Source organism: Peromyscus leucopus, chromosome 5 (genome assembly GCF_004664715.2).
Source record: "Peromyscus leucopus breed LL Stock chromosome 5, UCI_PerLeu_2.1, whole genome shotgun sequence".
NCBI classification, from domain to species: Eukaryota; Metazoa; Chordata; class Mammalia; order Rodentia; family Cricetidae; genus Peromyscus; species Peromyscus leucopus.
The window spans coordinates 47,090,394-47,113,434 of record NC_051067.1 but is presented as its reverse complement, the minus strand read 5'-3'; positions in this window follow the sequence as shown (position 1 = coordinate 47,113,434).

Here is a 23,041-nt window from a genome sequence, read left to right as displayed (position 1 = left end):
GAACAAGCCACAGCTATCTCACCTCACCAGTTCCTCAGCTGGTCTTGTCTCCTCAGACTGGAGGCCTCTGAGTCCTCATCCAGAATGGGTCTCAGCTGAATTACTGCTCAAAAGCCTGAATGCTTAACCAGCCAAATGCTTAACCAGCCAAAAGCTTAACCAGCCAAAATCTTTCTAGTTTCTGGTCCTCACGCCTTATATATCTTTCTGTTTTCTACCACCACTCCCTGGGATTAAAGGCTGGCTTTCTGGGATTAAAGGCGTGTGTCACCATGCTTGGCTATTTCCAATGTGGCCTTGAACTCACAGAGATCCAGAGGGATTTCTATCTCTGGAATGCTAGGATTAAAGGTGTGAGTGCCACCATTTTCTAGCCTTTGTTTCTAGTGGCTGTCTGTTCTCTGACCCCAGATAAATTTATTAGAGTACACAATATTTTGGGGAACACAATACCACCACAGTACAAAGTGTGGAATTCTTATCATCTCTATTTACCATAGTACTAGATGTACTATCAAGAAAAAACAAGCAAAAAATATATGTACTAACAGTATCTAAATCATTATGAAGAAGTAAAATTATCTTGATTTGTAGGTGACATGTTCATCTGTGTACAAAACCCCAATGATTTAATCAGGAAACTATAAAACTAAAGGATAAATTTGATGAACTTGCAGGAGATAAGACCAATACATAAAAACATGATATTTCAAGACACGAATAATTGTATAATAAAAATATAATCTAATTTATAACTGCATAAAATATTTAAGAATAAATTTAGCCAAAGAGGTGAAATACTTGTAAAGTGACAGCTACAAACATATTGTAAAAGGAATTAAAGACAACAACAGGAAATGGAAAGACTCCATGGCCATAGTTCTCAAGTATTGTTAAAATGTCACACTACCAAAAGAAACATGTAAATATATCATAATCTCTATAAAATTCCAATTGAATTCTTCATAGCAATGGGAATAAAAATAATTACAAAATTTGTATGTAATCATAAAATACTATGAGGCAGGAAATACAGTTAGAAATATAAGCTTATACTATACAATACAGTTTTCTTAATCAAAATACTAGGACATTGAAACCCTTATAAACCTATGCCACAGAAGAGAGAGACAAGAGGGGGTCCAAGCATTACAGTCAGCTGGTGTTAACAAGAGTAAAAAGAAGAGGCAATGGCAAAGGAATGTCTCTTTGATAAATAGTGCTATGAAGAATGAAATTGGATGCTTGCATATCAAAAGAAATTAAAATGGATTTAAACCCCCTAAATATTAACGATTAATTCCATAAAACTCACATAAAGAAACATAATGAAAGCTCCTTGACATTGTCTTTGGCAATATTTCTAAGCTATTATACCAAAATCAGAAGATACAAAAGTAAAAGTAAGCAAGCATGATTACATCAAGCTACAGAGCAAAACAACTCACAAAATCAAAAGGCAACCTGCAAGTTGGGAGATAAATATCTGTAAATCTTGTGCCTGATTAGAATCTGGTGTTTGTTAGTATCCAGATTCATGAAATACTTTCTTTTTAACTAGATAACAAGAAAACACAAAACGTGATTTTTAATGGTCAGTGTCTTGAATCTGATGCATCCAAAGAAGAGGTATAGATGATCAGCAGGTAAATGAAAAGGTAGTCAACATCACTAATCATCAGGGAGATGTAGACAAATGCCACCATGAGATAATATTTTATATCTTAAGATAGTTGTTATCAGTATGGCCGGAACGTTGGCACAAATGAACTGGAAAAAAAAAAAGAAACTTTTAAACACTGTTTCTGGAAATGGAAACTGGTGGAGTCATTATGGAAGTCAATATGGAGGGTCCTCAATAAGTTAAAAGCAAAGTCATCATATGACCTAGCAGTCTCTCTTCTGGGAATATGCTCATTGGAAATGAAATCACTCTAACTCAATTCACATAACTGTATAGTCTTACTGTTATAGGGATTGGGAGGGGAAACGGGGGAAGAGGAAAACACAGGAAGCAAATGGGATGATATAACTTGAAGATACAAAGAACAGATATTTATAGCAAAAGGAATGAGGATAATATAACATGAATATTATAGATAATATATCCAGAATTTTTGTTAAAACTGTAACCATGGAAGGGTGTGGATGATGTTTATGAGAGATGATAGATTTGTTTTTTTCACAGTGTCACAGTAGTAGCTGTTTTAAAGTCTATAACAACAGCATGCTGCATACCTTAAATATACACAATAAAATTTATTTTTAAGAAAAATGTAAGAAATATGATTACATTCATCCAGAAATAGTCAGATTTACTGCAACAAAAAAAAAATTCATTTGTGGTTGCCAGACGCTGGGTGAGAGGTAGAGAGTTAGAGCTTGATGAAGACAGAGATCATCAGTTGGGGAAAACAAAAGTTCCCAGAATGAATGATGTGACACCTAAAAGTGTTCACTAACTAACTACAAAAATGCACATTTAGGTAGATGAACTTGTAAATACCCTACTATACACATATAGACATAATAAAACTTAAAATCCATGCAAATATAGATCATAGTTTAGCAAAATCAGCTTCCCTTGAGTGTAAAAGAAGAATGAGTAAAGTTAAGAAAGGAATGACAAATAGTACTTAGTTGTGAATTCTCATTATGTAGTCATCTCGTGCCTTCCATCTAGATCCCAAACTTCCAGAAGAGAGGGGTGACTTTACAGTCCACATATGTTTTCCTGTTCCTCAGCATAATGACTGGCTAGCATGGCACAGACTCTGTAAAGAGGAACTGCCATGTGACATTTCCTTAGAAAGTAAGGACAGTTGAGTTCACAGTGGCAATGATCCCATGTGGAAGTTTTCCAAACGTGGTTAAAAAATTCCAAACTTAAACTTATGACTTTGAGTTTAAGGAGATGACTATGGAGCAGGAATAATGCACCTGCAGTAGAGACATGAGTTTGTCATCTCTCTTCCTGTTTCAGAGGCTTGTTTGTAAAACAGTTCTTCACATCTACTTGATTTCCATGAAGGTAAGGCATGGGTCATATACAAGTGCTCAAGTATTGCTAATTCCCCTCCTTTAACTTCTCTGAAGGTTTGTTTTCTCTGTGGAATTAACTTAACTTAAAATACCTGTTCATGCATAGTAATCAGCTTTACTTTTAGCTCAGCCTGGATTATATACAATAACTTGAGTGCTGAGTACTCATTGCCTTGTTCTGTGACATTAGTCAAGTCATGCCTTATGTCAGCTATCCTTAAATGACTTCTGGGTTCTTGTCAACCTCCTGAGATCGTGCTTTTAAAACACAATGAGGAAATTTCTTTAAAATCACTTTAACCTTCTAGGCAATAGACTGCTATTGCATTTTTTTTTCTTCATAAGCATGTCTATTGGCTCAACAACAATTCTGCATCAGTTCTGAGCCCTAACATTCTTTCACCTCAATCATAATCACGAAGATAGTCATGTTTTTGTGGATGTTTCACTTATCACAAAGGATTTGATTGACCTAAAGATTTGGCTTCAGTTATGAGGGATAACATTTGTATTGCCAGGTGGAATAGGAGTTTGTATACTCCTAGACACCCTGATGATGGACTGGAGAATGTTATTCATATGAGGCTAGCATCAGATTCTGGGCAAATCAATGGGAGTAGTTGTAAGATCTGAATCATGACTACTATCTTAAGATTCTCAGTCTCTCAATGAAGTGGGTTGAATTGGAAAAAAAAAATGTCTGTTCTCACCTCTGTGCACACCACCAGAGAGTTATAAAACTGATGTGAGTGGAAAATTCAACTGTAGCAGAAATTAAAAGTCTGCAGCCAACATTTCCAAGTAAACTGAGAACCAACCAGAATGTTAAAAAAAACAAATGACCACAAACCATATAAAATATTCAGACCTTGGTAGAAAGGAAAATACTCCAAGGACTCCAGAAGTTTGATTTATGAAAGACCTGGGTTCTTGCAAATGCATAAAATTGTACAATTGCTCATAGAGAATCAGTCCTTAATGCATTTTGTACCAAGTAGAAGCTATGAAGAAAAACTATATTTATGTATGGAGCCTATGAGCACCATGATTTATTAGGCAATTTCCCCCAAGTGCAATGCTGTGTGAGCACCAGGTCCAGTGTAGAACCCTAACCAGGCGAAGTCAACATGCAGCACAAGAGTCTGAAAAGTGTCTGGCTTCAAGGGAACATTTGTGTGCAATTTGGCAGAAATAAAACTAACTAGGAAGGCTGGGAATCTTAAAAAAGAAAAATGTTCCCCCTGTAGTCCATCAACTGGAGTAGGAAGACTTGCCCTGAGTAAGGCCATTTGATCCATACTAACTATGCTCACCCAGCAGCTCTTCTAAGAAGACAGAGGTGGCCATCCGGTGGGCTGGTGTGAAGAGCATATACACTGTGGCCTTACTGAGTGTATCCAGCATATCAGCTGGAAGCTCATCCTCCTTGAACCACATCCCTTAGGAGGCAATTCAGTTGTGGTTATCCACAAGATTAAATGTTGCTCCAAGCTGCAAGAGGTAAAAGCTGGAAAGAGAATACAAGGTCATAATCCTTAAGTCATGTTTGTTCCTGAGGGAAAATTGGTACTTCAGTCTAAATCATCCAAACATCTGCCTCTGAAACCTGGGTGTTTGGGATACCAGCATCCTATAAGGGAAGTTCCTTCTAACAGACAGCTAGAAGCTAGATACAGCCGGTGGGACTTGTACTTAGAAGCAGAAACATAGCTTATGACAAAATGGCATGTACTTCAGGTAGTTTCAAGGAACCTTGGCATGTGGCACAGTTTCTTTTCAATGTATTCATAGGGTGACTACAAAGCTAGATCAAATATAAAGATTATATTAAAAGCTTAATCAGAAATCCAATATGAAAATTGAATGCTTTTTAACTTATAGTGGTGTCATGTCCCACTTAACTCATGGTAAACTTAAAATACAGTAAGTTTAAAAATGCATTTAATACTCTCTCCTATTAAACATAAGAGCTTAAAGCAGGCTGATCAAAATAGTAAATCCAAAAAGCTGTTTACACTGAAGTGTTTACTTTGTGTTGAGCGTTGTACTGAGGGAAACAGTACAAAGGCCCTCTGGGTACACATTTGCAGCCTTGAAAGCCACGCCCCCTTTGTGGGGCCATCCAAGCCAAGCACGGCTGCCGCTGCCATGTATACTTGTATATATGTACACGTATGAGTCTGCAGATGGAGAACTCGTCGTGTCTCCTACAGGAAAGCTCATGGCACATGTAGACTGGTTTAGGCTTCACCATTTGTCACTGTGGAACTTCCTATAACGCAGTGAGTTTCTACTTCTTGCTCAGAACTGGTAGTGCTTCTACCCGTGCCCCTCAACAGCTGGCCCTGGAGAAACTATCCCTGGTTGTCCCCTTAAGAGAAGGAACGGCTCTACTCTGCATTTGAGTTTTAACCTGCGGTCTCCAGTCCATGACCAAGTTCATTTTAGAGAGTGTGAAGCTGAAGGGGGAAAGAGGGTTTCATTTGGTTTACTACAGATTGGTCCTTGGCAAGCATATTCTCTGCAACAAGGTTTTGTTTTGTGTTTTGTTTGTTTTCAGCTGTCTGAAAAGCATAGTTGTCTGCTTCCTTAGGCTCTCTTTTTTCATTATTAGCCTATTCAAATCCTCCAGGCATCTTTAGAAATAATATTGAAGGGAAACAGACAAGCATTTAACGTATCTGAGGACCTATTTTTGTTTCGTTCTTTCTCACAGATAAGAGCATTACTTTTTACTAGCATACATTCATTTTATATAGTGCTAGATTCCATAATGACAGTCTACCTTCTTCAAGTAAATCATGTACTTTGAACATTTTAACATCTATCCCACTTACTTTCCTTCATCTCCTACTCCATTCCCCTCCTGCCATAAATTTACATATATACATATACACGAATAGATATACATATATATTTATATAAACATAATATACTAGCATAGGTATGTACATACTTATATGTGTATGTACATATATGCATATAGATGTCCACACATGCATATGCATACACATGTGTATATTTACATACATGTACATATATATGGTTTTGGATATCTATGTAAATCTAGAATCCACAATCCACATATGAAAGAAAATGTTTCTGTACTTCTGTTTCCTCTTTTATCAAATGTGGCTAATAGTCTATTAAAAATGAAAATGCTAGCTCAGGATGGTGTATATGCCTATAATCTTGGTACACCAGAAACTGAAGAAGGAGAATTGGGAGTTACAGGTCAGCTTGGGCTATACAGTGAAACTCTAACTCAAGAAAAAACATGCATTGTTTAAGATATTCCATACCAAGTACTTAATAAAAAGTGAAAAATCACATAATTAACTTTGAAAGATATTTGATGGGTTCATACCTACCATTTCTTTGACTGCCTCACACTTACTTTATAAATTCAAGCTGACTCTTTTTCACACATACTATGCATCCATTAGAAAAATTCCTTTTTTTTTTTTTTTTCAAGACAGGGTTTCTCTGTGTTGTTTTGGTGCCTGTCCTGGATCTCGCTCTGCAAACCAGGCTGGCCTTGAACTCACAGATATCCACCTGGCTCTGCCTCCCAAGTGCTGGGATTAAAGGTGTGGGCCACCACCACCAGGCTAGAAAAATTCTTGTACTTAATTGATGTTCTTTTAGTTCTCTGGCTACTTCAGCAGCTTGCAACACACTTAGATTCTATTTTCCTGAACAGAACAAAGGTCATGATAATGTCCTCTTCCACTTAGAACATCGTAGAACTATCCCTGAATATTGGTGATGATGGTGGTGAGCACTTCCAGCATGCTGAAGGACTGACTCATGCTTTAAAAATGTCCAGGGATGGCAAGATGACTCAGTGGGTAAAGACACTTGCCACAGGAGCTGATGACCTGAGTTTGATCTTTGGGACTAACATGGTAGGAGAAAGCACTTGCTAAGTGTCCCCTGACCTCCAAACAAATGCAGTTTCTCCTCTCTCTCTCTCATTTCCTCTCCCCCTCTCCCTCTCTCTATCTCCTCCCACACATATATCCAAATATTAATAAAAAATGAATTTTTCACAATTTTATTGTCGTTGTTCAGACCTCATATTCTTCATATAGGTTTGACTCATGTTACCAAACTCTTTTCAAACTACATGGTTTCAAAGAGAGATCCATAAAAAATTTTAAGTTAATATTATTCACTCATTATAATAGTATTACCAAACTTTGAAGGATCCTATCTTTCCTTTTATTCTTTAAACTAGATCAGAATACCTGTTTTAGTATCAGAAACATTGTTCTAACAATAATAGTAAGAGTATTGCTAACTTACTCATTAGCATAGCAGACAGCAAACAAATGTCACTGTTCAGCCAATTTCCATGGACATCCAAGTTGTCATCAGTGCATTGGTATCACCCACCAAGCAAAGTACCTGCCTTTTCAACACACCAAGTGATAACACACAAGTCATTACTATTAATGGACTATAGCGAAACACTGTGTTTATCACCAACCTTCATTTTTAAAGCTTTGTGAAGCTCAACTACTAGGATTTCAGTTCATCAATCTCCAGGTTAAAAATGGAAAATATACTTCCTCGCTCTCTTTCAAATACATGGCCTCTTTTTTCATTAATTGCTGTTAAATAATATGTATGTGTACATACGTAAATATCCTTAAGTACATAAATACAACCTGGCCGGTCTGTATAATGTTTCTTGTATGTAATATGTAAATATCCCTAAGTACATAAATATAACCTGGCCAATCTGTATAATGTTACTTGCATGTATGTTTTCAGAACTGACCAGTTTGATTAGATAGCCAGTTGGTGTTCTCTTCCCTCAGGAAGACTGTTTCTCCCACTTTCAGCATCCTTGGTTGCCTGTAGATCTTTGTATAGGATTGAAGCTTCCCAGGGTTTCCTTAGTCCACAGCAGCATCTCTATTGGTGTTGTCCTTGTTCACCTCATGTTTAAACAGTCATGTTGGTGAGACTTTGGAAGGGCAGGTTCTGAAATCCCTATGAGACACAATCTCAGTAAACTCCCTGTTCTTCTGGATCTTACAAACTTTTTCTCCCCTTCTTCTGCAATGATGCCTGAGCTCTAGGTTCAGGAGTTGTGAGCAGTATATGGGAGGGTTTAGAGAGAGGAAAAAGAGTGGAAAATGTTGTAATTATATTATGATCTCAAAAAGAGAAATATTTTTTAAAGATGTAAATACACTTCAGCTTGAAAATAAAGCTATATTTGTTCACCATTGTTTCAAGAATTTTACTTTTAAAAATAAGTTGAAAAATTATAAAAGTTAATTGGGTATTTATATATAATTATGTCTAGCTACCATACTCTTTGAGACTGTAAAATAAACATAATAACTTGTATTTTAAAAATTCCAAGCAGTAACCAATCAACTAAATTATTTACTTCCATTTTATTTTAACAAATAAATTAAAGTTGTAGTGACTACTTGATTAATTGGAGGGTAGATATGAGACCATTGCAGACATCTTTCCTAGTAAGACTAAGTGATGGGAATGAAGTAGAAAATGTAAGAAAAAGAAGACTTTGTGGTCAATACTAATGGAATCATGCAGAAGTCTTGTGTGGCTTTACCCCTCCCCCTTATTTGGGGATCCATCCTGATTCACTGTTAATATGCTTTTTTAAAAGCAAGGAACATATCCAAACCTCAGTTCAACAGGAATGGAATTAGTACTGCTGTAAAAGTAGAAGCAGGAAGTGTAACCTGTAACTCAGTTGACAGGCAAGTTCTGGGCTGAGTGGACAGGTGAGCCTTGTAGAATATTCTGGAAAGAACATTCCTCTGCCATTCTCAGAAGAGACTTGACTACTTAGTCATCTATTAGAAGAGCTTCTCCTATCAAACATATTAAGAGACATCAAAATTACCTGGGGATGGGGTGGGGCTGTAGGATATCATCCACGTATCTGAACACCATAAATGGGATTGAGAGATAAGAAGTTCTCTAGAATTGTTTTCATCTGCATTTCTTTTAAGCTTTTCTAAAAAAGAGTTTAAAAATAAACCTTTGTGGAAAGATTTCAAAGTTTTTAATTCACCTGAAAAACATTACAAGGATTATTTCTAAACTTAGGTCTTGCTTTTAAACAAATATGACACATGCCATTTAAAAACTTCAAGATGGGAGAATAAAAGACATATCCTTGCCATTAACATAGATTATTTCAATCTCCCAGTAAATATTTAAATATCTATGAGAGCCTGGGGAGTATGGGTGGGGGTTTTGTTTCTTTCTTTCTTTTTGAAAAGGGTATGCCTCAGCCATTCTCTAAGTCTTTGGTTGAGACCTCATCTCTGCATGTTTCCAGTTTGCTTAGAAGAGGAAGGCTGCTCTCCAACAGTTGAAACAAACTCCTCTTTCACGCCATATCAGGCAATGCTGATGAACTGGATGAGCCTCAAACATTAAAACCACAGTGGCTTATTTCTCATTCATGCTGGACAAATAACCATTCATCCTTGTTACCAGGGTCCTCTAATATACACAGTTTTTAAAGTAGTTACCATATATGTCTTAGAGACAGTTATATCATATGCAAAGAGAGCTCTAAAATGACTTCCAATTAAAAACTTAGCCCTAAATCAATCCACACAAAACATTGGCCAAAATGAGCTGCATAAGCTAAAAGGTACAAGCTTGATACACACCAGAAATATCTGATGGACCACATTAAGCATATCCACACATGACCATACTTAAGTTACTCTTAGACTGGCCTTCATTTTTCCCTAGTATGAGGGATCAATCAATTCTGAAAACACTTAGAATTCATGTGATATAATCAATTTATCTCCCCCTTTGTCATCAGACATCATTTTAGGTTAAATATATAGACTATTTGAACATGGTTATCAATGTTTAACTAGACATTGTCTGTATGATTACCTTTGACCTTACGTTTTCATAAGCCAGACAACTCACTGTAGTTATTACACTTTGTCTGAAATTTTGCTTCCCATAGTTGTAATTAGATGTGGCCAACTGCTATTTGAAAATATTCATGAAATCTTTCAAAAATTTATTCATATATTTTCATTTGTATGACATCATGAGTGTCAAGATGAATTCTCATCTGTGCTGCTCCATCCTGAGAAGCATGTGAATTTTTATTTTCTTCAGTCTATCCATTCTTGATACACCTCTTAGCACTAGTCACTTAGTATCTCTTTCAATGGCTGTGAAGGTATCATAGTACTTACATGATATACAAGCAACCATTTGCAGACTAGCCTATGCTATTGTACAATATCATGTAAACTACCCTATTTTATCTTGTTAGAAGGCACTGAATCATCCCACCTTATCACAAAAAAGTCTTTTAAGAAATAATGTACTTTCAGCTTTATAATACATTGCTATAATTTTCACTTAATTATTAATCACCAATCTCTTATACTTTGTAGATTATAAATTAAACTTTGTAAATATAGATGTATAGAAAGCACTTTATACATAGGGTTCAGTACTACTTGCTTTTTTAAGGAATCCACAGGGAGTTAGGGTATATTTCTATAAGGGGACCACTGCACATTGAGGATATATTTCTATAAGAGGACCACTGCACATTTGAGAATCTGTTTGTGCTCTTGTAGTCATTAATATGAGATTTTTATAATGAAGTTACAGCATAGCAGAAGGATCATTAATTGAAAAATTCTTCCTTTTCACAACTCCACCAAAAAAAAAAATGACTCTCATGTCTAATTAGGAAGAAAGAGACTTCCCAGAAATTAAGTTTAATAGCTGTCAATTCAATAATTATTTTGGATATTGTTTAAGAATTTTACAACTATTTTGAAAAATGCTCAAATACTCTAATAATAAATTTTAAAAGATATCTAAATTTATCTTCAATTCAATGAAATTTGTGGAAATTCTCCAGCAAATGCATCAAGATGGTATTGTTTTGGGTTCTTAACTTTAAAAATATTTAATTGTGATGTACTACATGACAAAAGTATTTTACATAAGAAATAAAGTGCACCTGGGTTCCAGCTTTTCTCTTTACCAAATAAAAGTTTACTCAGGAGCCGGGCAGTAGTGGCACATGCCTTTAATCCCAGCACATGGGAGGCAGATCTCTGTGAACTTGAGGCCGGCCAGGGCTACACAGAGAGACCCTGTCTTGAGTGGAGATGGGGGGAGTGTACTCAGAGCTCTGAAACAAGTAAAAACAGGGCTGCTACTGGTGGAGGAAAAGGGTGGCCTTCAGCACCACTTCAGTATGGACATCTTTATCTCTTGTCCCCTTCTTGATGGCTTCTGGGAAAGTTTTAAAAATCATCAGTCTTCTGTACAACACAAACTGAATTTCTTATAAAATTGCAATAACTTAGTGAGGAGGAAGGAACAGAATGGTGGCTGAGATGGCACTGTTAGATGATGGAGCTGGAAAGCACATGGAAGCAAATGGACGAGCTTTGGGACTTTCTTATTAGTTGTATTTATGGATGGTCTGTGAGTCTGAAACATAAATTGTTAGGATTTGCTAACTATAAACATGGCTCCTCTATCTGCACTTAATATTTATACCTCTGCTTAGTAGTGAGAAGGGCATGATATCCTAGGTGTCATAGAATAAAAATTTAAGTCGTACTTATTTCCTACTTCCAATGACCTTGCTATGTGGTTGTAAGGAAAACAATAACCATTTTCCAAATGTATCATCCATCCGTTTGTTCATTCAGTATTCATTTACTCAACAAATGTTTATTAGCACCTCTTAGGCATACTGTCTGATTTTTCTTATGCCTTTTCTGCCTCTTCTATATTTTCTCTGACCTTACAGTTTTCCATTTCTTTTCCTTATTTTAATCTCCCCCTCTTTTTCCTTCTTCTTTAGCACCACCATCTAAAATACCCTACAAAGTAGTTAAAATCTGGAATTTCTTTTTGCATGAAGAATAGTCTCTTATTATATGCTGATGGTAAAGAAATAAAGAGGAAATGCATGCTTGAGAGCCAGGTTACATCTTCGTGACTGAGCTTAGTTAGACTGCAATTATCAATCCATCATCAAATATAAGTGACTGATCAAGTCACTCCTGTTTTAGATAGCTGTGGTGAGTATGAAAGTAAGATTGAAATGAAAACAGAAAGAGGCCTTTGGGCAAAGAAAGGCATAGGAAAAACTGCTATAGAGAAGAAGAAAGGCCCAGAGCTTCAGAAGTCTTCACTTGTGCCTGGGACAGACTGGAAGCATTGCAGTGAGGTGTCTGCACAGCACAGCTGCAGAACAAAGGCATTTCTGGGAGATTAATGGACGGGCTCACGTGACTTAAAAAGACTTAACAAAATGTCAGCACAAGCTGACTTTCCATAATGGGTTTCTTCCCCTGATGATTCAAGGAGCTTGAAATTTAATGAGGACAAACAAATCCTCAACAAGAAATGATAAGGAAATGAGACTGAGTCTCCCAAAGACATGCCAGAATTTATGTATCTTGATCCTCTGGCCTTCAGCGGCCTTAGCAAAGCTCAGCCATTCCTGGTTCCCAAAACACTTGTTGGAACTCTTAAACCTGCCATCTAAGGATCATCCTGCAGAATTCTTAGACTGTTTGTTTGAAGTGACTTCTTGGTTCCTGTCCTCCTCTCCCCCATTGCTCCCAGCTGAAATCCTATACAGCCTTCCAGTCTTAATTTAAGTGTCACAGATGATCTCTCTTAACTCCAAATGTCTATCGAGCTGTTTCTGTCCCAGTTACAGCATTAATATATTTTACTTTATGCCACTGGTCAACATGTTCTTGTAGATATGTGGGTAAGAGAGGGGGTAGGGTCTGAAGGGCAAGAAAGTAGACACCTAAAGACCAAACCAACAATCAGCTTAAGCCATGGTGGCACAGGGCTGTGCTTCCAGCTTTCAGGAAGCTGAGACCTGAGAATCTTGAGTGCAAGGCCAGACTGGGCCACACATTAAGATCCTGACCCAAAGCAAAAGTATCCACAATCATTAAAAAAAGAAAACACAAAAACTTCCTGTCTAGGTCGATTTTGTGTCAGTGTATATTGATAGGAATATGAACTATATATACCATATACAACGTTCTATACAAAGTAAATAAAGAAACCCTACCTCCAATCTTACTCTGTCTAAAACCTTACCTCCTGTGTTACTATCACTATCTCTGAGTAGAGAAGAGAATTGTTTTCTGTGTCTAGCATGTATTTTGGTTAGTTTATGCTTTTCTTACCCATAGGCAGGGCAGAATAGAAGGTGAAGAGGGAGTAGTCCAGTAAATCTAAGCATGGCCCATTAATTTGCTCCCCTTAGTGTAGACATAGAGATTGGTCTAGGAGCATCTAGGTCTAGGCATCTCAACTCTAATCAACCTTTTTGCCCTCCATTTCATGATGGGAAATTAGAAGTATTTGGGGATTAATGCTGGCATAAGGCTGTTCATATGTGTCTACTATATAAAAAAATAAAGTCAGACAGAGGCAGTCAAGAGGCAGAAGAGAGAGCTTTCTTAAATTACAATCTTAATCCCCAAGGTTATGGCTGCTCAGGTTGTTTTTGTATTAATTTTGATTATTTTATTTTTATAGTTTTGGACATTGAATCTCAGACCTCTCATGCTAAGCCAGTGCACTAACTGCAGGGGGACAACCTCAGCTGCTTGGGTCTTTATGTTTATGATGTGTCCTAGTACCATCTTTTTCATTTGCTCTGATTCAAATTGGTTTCTGTTACTTAAAACCAAATGTCCTTTCTAAATGGACTTCATTGAAAGGCATGGTATCCTTAAACTAAACCAAGAAAACAATTTTAAGGGTAAACAGAATCACTTAACAAGTGAAGTCATTCTAACAGACCATCTTGTGTCTTGATTTTAAAGAGAGATTAATCAGAGTTTAAGGAGAAACAATGAGAGAGTAAAAAGGAGGTGCTTTAACTCAGATATATATAAACATGATTGCAACTTTCAAAATAAAACACAACAGAAATGTCGATACAAAGAAGCAGAACAATATCCCTGTTAGAGTCATATGACTACATCTCAGCAGCGACATGTGTAAGGGTCATAGGAGGTCAAGAGGAAGCACACATTCCTTTTTTTCCCTCCCCTGAATCCTTAGGAGAAAAAAGACTTGAGTGATTTATGCCTTATCCTCTGGTGCAGAGCCTATAAAAACCATGAACTTTTGGTGACTAGTCCTCTTAAACTGTAAAGTACCAACATATACTGTAACAGGGAGAGGCTGGTTACTCAGACTCTGGTCAGAGAACACATTGTTAAGTTTGGAAAGGTTTTGTGGAAATCTTGTGTGTTATTAAAGAAGGACAGTAGTATCTAAAATTCATGCCAGACTATCTCAGAGTCAACCGCTCAGAAAGAGTAAGTGAGCTATGTAAAAACTTCTAGAAACAAAAGAACTCAATGAAATGGCATGATACATAATCCACTTACAAAATATAATAGCTTTTCTATACACCAGTAACAAACACACAGAAAAATATCATGGACACATTCTACTTCACAATAGCCTCAAAGAAAATAAAGTATCTAGGAATAAACCTAACCAAGTAGGCAAAAGGCCTCTACAATGAAAACGTTAAATCTCTGAAGAAAGATATATAGAAATATACTAGATGATGAAAAGATCTCCTACGCTCATAGATTGGTAGAATTATTATTGTGGTAATAACCATTTTTCCCAAAAGCTATTTACAGATTCAATGTAATTCTAGTCAAAATTCTCATCTCATTCTTCACAGACATAGAAGGAAAAAGCTATCCCCCAAGTCATTTGGAACTACAGAAGATACAGGATGGACAAAGCAATAGCAAAAATAAAGAAATCTGGGGAAATTCAGATTCCATGCATCATGATATATTATAGAGCCTTAGTATAAGAATGATACTCCAACAAAAACAGACATGTAGATGAATGGAACAAAACAGAAGACTCAAATGTGAGTACATGTAAAAAGAATCTAATATTTGACAAAAAAAAATGCCAAAAACAACAAATGGTGCTAGGTAAACTGGATGTCTGCATGTAGAAGAATGAAATTAGACCCCTATCTAACTAATTCCAAATGGATCAAAGACCTAAATGTGAAACCTGAAACACTGAAACTAATAGAAGGTAATACAGGATGTACCCCACATAACAGAGGTATAGGAACAGACTTTCCATTTGCCCAGGAATTTAAGGCCAAAGATTTATAAGTGGGATCACATAAAACTAAAAGACTTCTGCAAAGCTAAAGAAACAATTAATTCAGTGAAGAGGAAGCCCACAGAATGGAAGAGAATTTTTATCAGTTTTACATCAGACAGAGGATTAATGCCCAGAATAAATAAACCACTAAAAAAAGGAAAACAAAACAAAACAGACAGACAACAACAACAAATGAACCACTCAAAAATGGATTCTTGTTTTAAGTAAGAAGCTCTCAAAAGAAGAAATAGAAATGGTTAAGAAATATACTGAAAAGTGTTCATTATCTTTAGAAATCAAGGAAATGAAAATCAAAACAGTTTTGAGATTTCATCTTACCACAGTGAGAATGGCTAAGACCAACAAAACAACCAACAATAAATGTTGTAAATAATGTGGAAAAAGAGAAAACCTTATGCACTATTGATGGGATTGCGAACTGTGGTAGTCTTTCTGGAAATCAGTGTGGTACATGCTCAAAAACAAAAACAAACAAGCAAAACCTATGTTATGACCCAGTTATACCACTCCCTGGCATGTGTCCTAAGGTCTCAACATCCTACTCCACAGATACTTACTCAGCTGTGTTCATTAGTACTTTATTCACGATAGCTAGAAAATAGAAAGAACCTAAATATCTTCTAGGTGAGGAATGAATACTAAAAATATGGACACTACAAAACACTGTTCAGCAATTGTGGGGGTCTTGGTGACCACAAGGACATATGCTGTGGGATGTCTTTCTGTATGCTGTGAATATATGTGGCTCCCATTGGATAATAAATGTAGCTCTTTTGGCTTATGGCAAGAAAGGTTACAGCCAGGCAGGAAATCCAAGCAGAGAGAAGAAGGGCAGAGTTGAGAGAGAGACACCAGCTGCCACCAAAGGAGCAACAAAATGCCAGCAGACTGGTAGCGCCATGACCATGTGGCAATATATAGATTAATAGAAATGGGTTAATTTAAGATGAAAGAGCTAGCTAGCAAGAAGCTGAAGCCAAAGGCCATACAGTCTATAATTAAATATAAGCCCTGTGTGTTTACTTGGGACTGAGAAGCTGCAGGACCAGGCAGGACACAGGAAAACTTCTGTCAGTATATGGCTCCAATATGTGTTAGCAAGGGTTTCCACCTAAAATCTAAGAGAGCTTAAGAAGAGAATGTAAATGTAGCTAAGAGCAGCTTTCTAGTTTGTGTCTCTCATGTGGGCTGTGGTACAGATGGCAAGGCATTAAAGCTTGAGCACAGAGTGGTCAATTCACACTGTGGTACACAGAGGTGTCTCCAAGCCGTGCAGTGCACTGCAGGGCAGATTTAGCTATTGCTAGTACAGAAAAAAAAAGGTTTCTGGGCTACACACTGCTTGATGGAAGCATAGACCCACTGCTTCCCAGTGTTGTTGGTGAGCACGGCTCCCAGAGCTGGTGGTAAATGTACCTCCACCGGGTTGGAAAGCCAAATGGGGCAGAGTCAACAGGCAAAGTTGCTGCACAACTTAGCAGTTTAAAATCCATCTTGGCCAGAAAAGGATTATAGATACACAGTAAGACAGATTCAAATGGAATCAACCTCTAAACAGTTTACAATGTGTATAAAAATGTACATCCTATCATTGAGAGAGAGAAGAGAAAAAATATAGATAGTCATAAAAATAAAAATGTCTTAAAAAATAAAATAATATATAAAAATATATTAAGCCACATAAACATGGAAATTACACAGAGAGTCTGAACAGTGTTTTGTTGCAGGAATCTTAACAGTTCTTATTCATAAAATCAAACCTGAGGCGAGTTATTGGGGTCCATGCTGGTAGATCAGAGAGACAGAACGAGCCACAGCTATCTCACCTTGCCAGTTCCTCAGCTGGTCCTGTTTCCTCAGACTGGAAGCTTCTATGTCTTCATCCCAATGGCTCTCAGCTGAACTGCTGCTGGAAAGCCTGAAGCTTAACCAGCCACATGCTTAACCAGCCAAATGCCTAACCAGCCAAATGCCTAACCAGCCAAATGCCCCTGGTTTCTGGTCCCCACGCCTTATATATCTTTCTCTTTCTACCACCACTCCCTGGGATTAAAGGCTGGCTTTCTGGGATTAAAGGCGTGTGTCACCATGCTTGGCTATTTCCAATGTGGCCTTGAACTCACAGAGATCCAGAGGGATTTCTATCTCTGGAATGCTAGGATTAAAGGTGTGAGTGCCACCATTTTCTAGCCTTTGTATCTAGTGGCTGTCTGTTCTCTGACCCCAGATAAATTTATTAGAATACACAATACCACCACAGTGTTTTGTTTGGGATTTTTAACTGGAGAGAGACATTTGATTGTAAAGGCTGCTGAGTTAAACCAATATATATTTTAACAGTATCTTGATTTCAAAATTTGGGTTTAAGGATATGTTGCTTTGGAAAGGAGGCTCTGCTTTTGTTTCCACAGGAAGCAAGAGGCTGTGGATTTGTTCCAGGGTAAGATGGATCAGATTTGATCAAGCAAGACCTACTGAACCTTGACAGATAGTATCTATCAACAAAGGTTACAGCCAGTCTTCCCAGGACTTAGTCATCACCTTGAATTTTCTCAGGATCCCCATAAGATTAACAGCACCCCCAATCAGTAGGAAGTAGCCTAGAACACTATGCCCACATTCCCCTAAAATGGAATATGGATGTTTATCTTTGTTTAGAGGGTTGGTTACAGGAAAAGAAGGAAAGATTTTGGTCATAGTCAATCTTTTTCTAAAAGAAGAAAGGGGGATATGATACAGAAATGTATGATATATATATATATATATATATATATATATATATGATAGGATGAAAGGATAGATTATTGAATCTACTTTTAAAGAGTAACAACTTGTTTGAAATGTTTTACATTGTTATGGATTTTAGTTTATTGATACAAATTTAAAGTTAATTTTGTTTTAATATATACATTTCTACTCTTGTTTAAGGTGATATGTTCATGTAACTCATTTAAAATTTTAATGTATAATTAAGAAATACAGATTAATAATTAGTCATTTACAGTAATGAAATTTATAGTCATGTTTGGTAAGTTCTCTAAGTATGCATAGATATATTTCAATTAGGTAGGTAATGTTCAAACACTTCAAAGGACTACAGAATATGGCATTTAAGATGTTTTAAAAACTTAGACTTTTCTGGACAGTGAGACATGTCTGCTCCTGGCAGCATCAATTACTTCAAAGAGGATGTTGGTCATTGAAGAAACTCATTATGGAGTTTGCTTTCTTTGTGGCAAAAGTTAGCCACTGGGCAAAAAAAGCATCCTTGCCTTGACTGCTTGATAGGATGCTGTATAAACTGGACATGCAAGACCCATAGGAAGGTAACCACTGAACCTGGCAAGGCAAGATGGTCCTTCAGGTTCCTGCTTTGCAGAAGCAACTGCAGGACATTCTACAGGACATGGGGAGAAACGACTGATAAACTTTCTCAAAATTGTGAAATAGTCTTTAAAACTTTCTGCTTCACTGAAAGCTATGCCAGAGACTCCAAAGCTATAGACTAAAGATGGATACCCCAACATTGCAAAGGAACTTCGGATGACTGTCCAGGCAGCCAGATGCCTCTGTCATTTCTAGAATTATGGGAGTTGCGTGCAATGTACTTCCTGTTTACTTGGGTAATATTATATCCTTCTGGGTTCTTTGACAGAGTTGAAGACTAGATAGTTATAATTTTCCTTAGTTGTGATAAAAGATAAATTAGATATAAAAAGTTAGACTCACAAAATAGGATAGATGATACACTATTTTCTTTAATTTTGACAAATAGTTATAATTTTCCTTAGTTGTGATAAAAGATAAATTAGATATAAAAAGTTAGACTCACAAAATAGGATAGATGATACACTATTTTCTTTAATTTTGACAAATACAAATAGACTAGATATTGTAACTGTAATTCTTGCTTGATAACTGTTTTGTTATATCTAATTTTACTTTGTTAAAGTTAAAACCTTCCTTTTTGATTAGACAGAAAAGGGGAAGTGCTGCGGGATGTCTTTCTGTTTACTGTGAATATGTGTGGCTCCCATTGGATAATAAGTAAAGCTCTTTTGGCCTATGGCAAGAAAGATTACAGCCAGGCAGGAAATCCAAGCAGAGATACAGAGAGAAAAAGGGCTGGTGTTGAGAGAGATGCCAGCTGCTGCCAAAGGAGCAACAAGATGCCAGCAGACTGGTAACGCCATGGCCGTGTGGCAACATATAGATTAATAAAAATGGGTTAATTTAAGATGAAATAGCTAGCTAGAAAGAAGTTGAAGCCATAGGCCATACAGTTTACAATTAATACAAGCTTCTGTGTATTTACCTGGGACTGAGTGGCTGCAGGACTGGGCAGAACATAGGAAACTTCTGTCAATAGACATACATGCCTCCTACAAGCAATAAAGAAAAATAAAATCATGGATTGTGCAGGTAAATGGGTAGAACTAGAAGAGATCATATTGAATGGGGTAATCCAGACCCAGAAAGACAAGTATCAAATTCTTCCCCATCTTCAGTTTCTAGTTCCAAATCTTCAGGTCCAAGTATATAACCTGAAGTAACCACAGAAACTAGAAAAGTTTTTTTTAAGGACCACCTGCAGGTGGGTACTAGATAGAGGAATAGCAAAATTCAAGTAATTTAAAGGGGGAAATGGAAGAAACTAGGGAGCGCGAGGGGGGATTGTGGTAGTTACAATGAAAATGGACCCTATTGGCTAATATATTGGAATACTTAGTTCCAAGTTGGTGGAAGTGTTAGGGAAGGATTGGGAAGTGTGGCCTTTCTGGAGGAGGTGTGTCACTGGGAGTGGGCTTTGAGGTTTAAGTAGCCCACACTATTCCCAGTTCTTTCTCTCTGTTTAATGGTTGTGTTTCAAGATGTAAACTCTCAGCTACTGCTCCAGTACCATGCCTGCCTGCCTGGTGCCATTCTCCTATACCACCATAATGATCATGGACTCATCTTCTGAAACTCTAAGCCCCCAATGAACTCTTTCTTTTATAAGTTGCATTGCTCATTATGTCTCATTCCAGAAATAGAAAAGTAACTGTTGCTAAAGATACCATGTAATTGGACCCAGAGGATCTGTGCTGGATCTGACCTAAAAGTCTCCTCACTGAGGACTAGCTTTCATAATAATGGAAGTTGCTATGTAATGCTTCCAAGGGGTGGATACAAACTATAGTCCCATCCATCTGTGATACCTATGACCCACAATAATGAGGAGGCCTTTAAGATATTCCTAACGGTGCATTAGTGGATTAGTGGCACTCATACCTTGACAGCAACCAGACAACCATGACATAAGACCTGGAAAAAAATTATACTTGGTATTAGAAATTTAGCCAACTAACCAGGACTAGCAAAGTCATGGAACTTAAAGGGGAACCTACTACTTCCACCTTATCAACTAGCATCATTGCTAACTGCAACTTAAATATTTATTCTTATACTACAGATAGTGTAGTTCTCTCCCCTCAACAAATAAACTTCTTTTTGCAAGAGATGGAAACCACTACAGAAAGCCTCAACTGGTCAAAAAGCAGAGGACTAGTGATTGTGGCGCTTTCATTCTGATTAATATATCTATGACACAACTTCTGAACCTAAGGCTCAGAGAACATGGCAGAAGAAGGGATGGAAGACCGTAAGGACCATTGGCCAGGGAAATCTATTGTGAGATTGTGTCTCCTGGGAGGCTTTGCCATGATACCTCAATAATATGGCTGCCAAAATAAAATTTGAACAAATATAATGCCAATAGACACCCTAAAGTGGAAGGGGAAATCTCGGGGGCACCCCTAGACAAAAAAGAGAAACTAAGGAATGCTGAGAGTGGGAGAAATGGTTTTTGAGGGGGATCAGCCCACTAATTGATAATACAATCTCAAGTGGTTTGCTCTGAAAGTATAAACATATAAGCATGAACTGAGAAGATTGTATTTATATACTTAGGGAGGGGTGTGTGTGTGTGTGTGTGTGTGTGTGTGTGTGTGTGTGTGTGTGTAAAACAATAACAACTAAGAAAAAGAGGCCAGGAATTTGAGAGGCAATGGTTGTAAGGAGAAAAGGGAAGGAGGAAATGACATAATTATGATTTAATTAAAGAAAAAAATCCCAAAAAATAATTGTAAATCATTAAATGTCAAAAAGAACTGTAAAAAGAAAAGAAAGAGTAAGTAAGAAGATAAATAAAAAAATTTGGTTTGTCTCTGTACCAACAAGATAATTGACACAGTGATCATCATATCTCCAAATACAGGCAAATCTAGAACTATTTTTATTTTCTAGCTTTTTCAGAAATTTACAAAACTGAAGACAATTTTTAGATAGTAGGCAATACAAAATAAGTGATTGGTCAATAGATTATTGCTTGACCTTGGTTTAGAATCAAATATTGAAATGAACTGTAAAAAGGTACTTGTTAGAGAAATGAGATGCCAACAATAGATCAAAGAAATATCACAAGAGTCATGTGAGCATTAGAAGGCTTGGGAGTAGAATATGCTTAAACAGGGTACAAGGCGACAGTTTTTGTCTTTTGCTTATTTGTTTTAACTTTTATTTTTCTCTCATACATTACATTCTGACAGCAGTTTCACCTCCCTCCACTCCTACCAGTCCCTCCCCCCAATTCCGCTTCCCCCCTGATCAACTCCTCCTCCTCCATTCTCCCCCCCCCCCCTTTTTTTGGTTTTTCGAGACAGGGTTTCTCCACATAGCTTTGCACCTTTCCTGGAGCTCATTTGGTAGCCCAGGCTGGCCTCGAACTCACAGAGATCCACCTGGCTCTGCCTCCCGAGTGCTGCGTTTCCCTTTTAAAAATAAACAAAAAACTAGAGCAGGCCTCCCAGGGATATCCACCAAACATGCCTAACAAGATACAGTTAAGACTGGTCACAAACCCTCATATCATGGCTGCACACGGTGACCCAGTAGAAGGAAAAGAGTTCTAGGCTCAGGCAAAACAGTCAAACACTGCATCCACCCTCACTCCCATTGTTGGGAGTCACACAAGAACACCACGCTATACAACCTTAAGGTATATGCTGAGGATCTAGCTCAGACCCACATAGGGTCTATGTTTGTGGCTTCATTTTCTGTGAGCCCCTACGAGCCCTGCTTAGTTGATTCTGCAGGCTGTATTCTTGTGGTGTCCTCAACCCCTCTGGCTCCTTCAACCCTTACTCTCCTCTTTTGTGAGGTTCCCTTGAGGAGATAGTTTTATGAGTAAAGGAGGGCTGTCCTGAAGCCTGACAATGTGAGTTCAAATCCCAGGATCTACTGATGGCAGGAGAAAACCGATTCCTTCTGTGGTAGTTATATGCCCACACATACATACAGGCAAGCACACAAAGTAAGGAAATGATAGCAATAATAATAATAATTAAAAAAGAATATGCTCCAACATCCTCCATACACCATATTTAAGAGGAATGGTTTTAGACTTCCAGAGCTGTTCACGGAGGGATTTGGGATATATGATGATTTGCTCCCTGTAAGAGCCCATGCTTCCAGCTCACAGTAAATCGGGAGGTGAGGTATGTTCTTCCCAGCCTCTGCCTGCCACATCAGAAGATGTCCAGAAGCCTGGAGTGAATGGCTCCCAATCCATTTTCAGTCTTGAGAATCTGTTTTTCCTCTCTTTAAACAAGCTTCTCTAAAGACAAGGGAGGTGCCTATTTCCTGACTATGTCTCAGTGAAAATGTTCATGGATGTGAGCTTAAGAGAATTTGCAAATTTCCTCTCTCTGATCTATGAGACAAGGAAGAATAAATTGTCCAA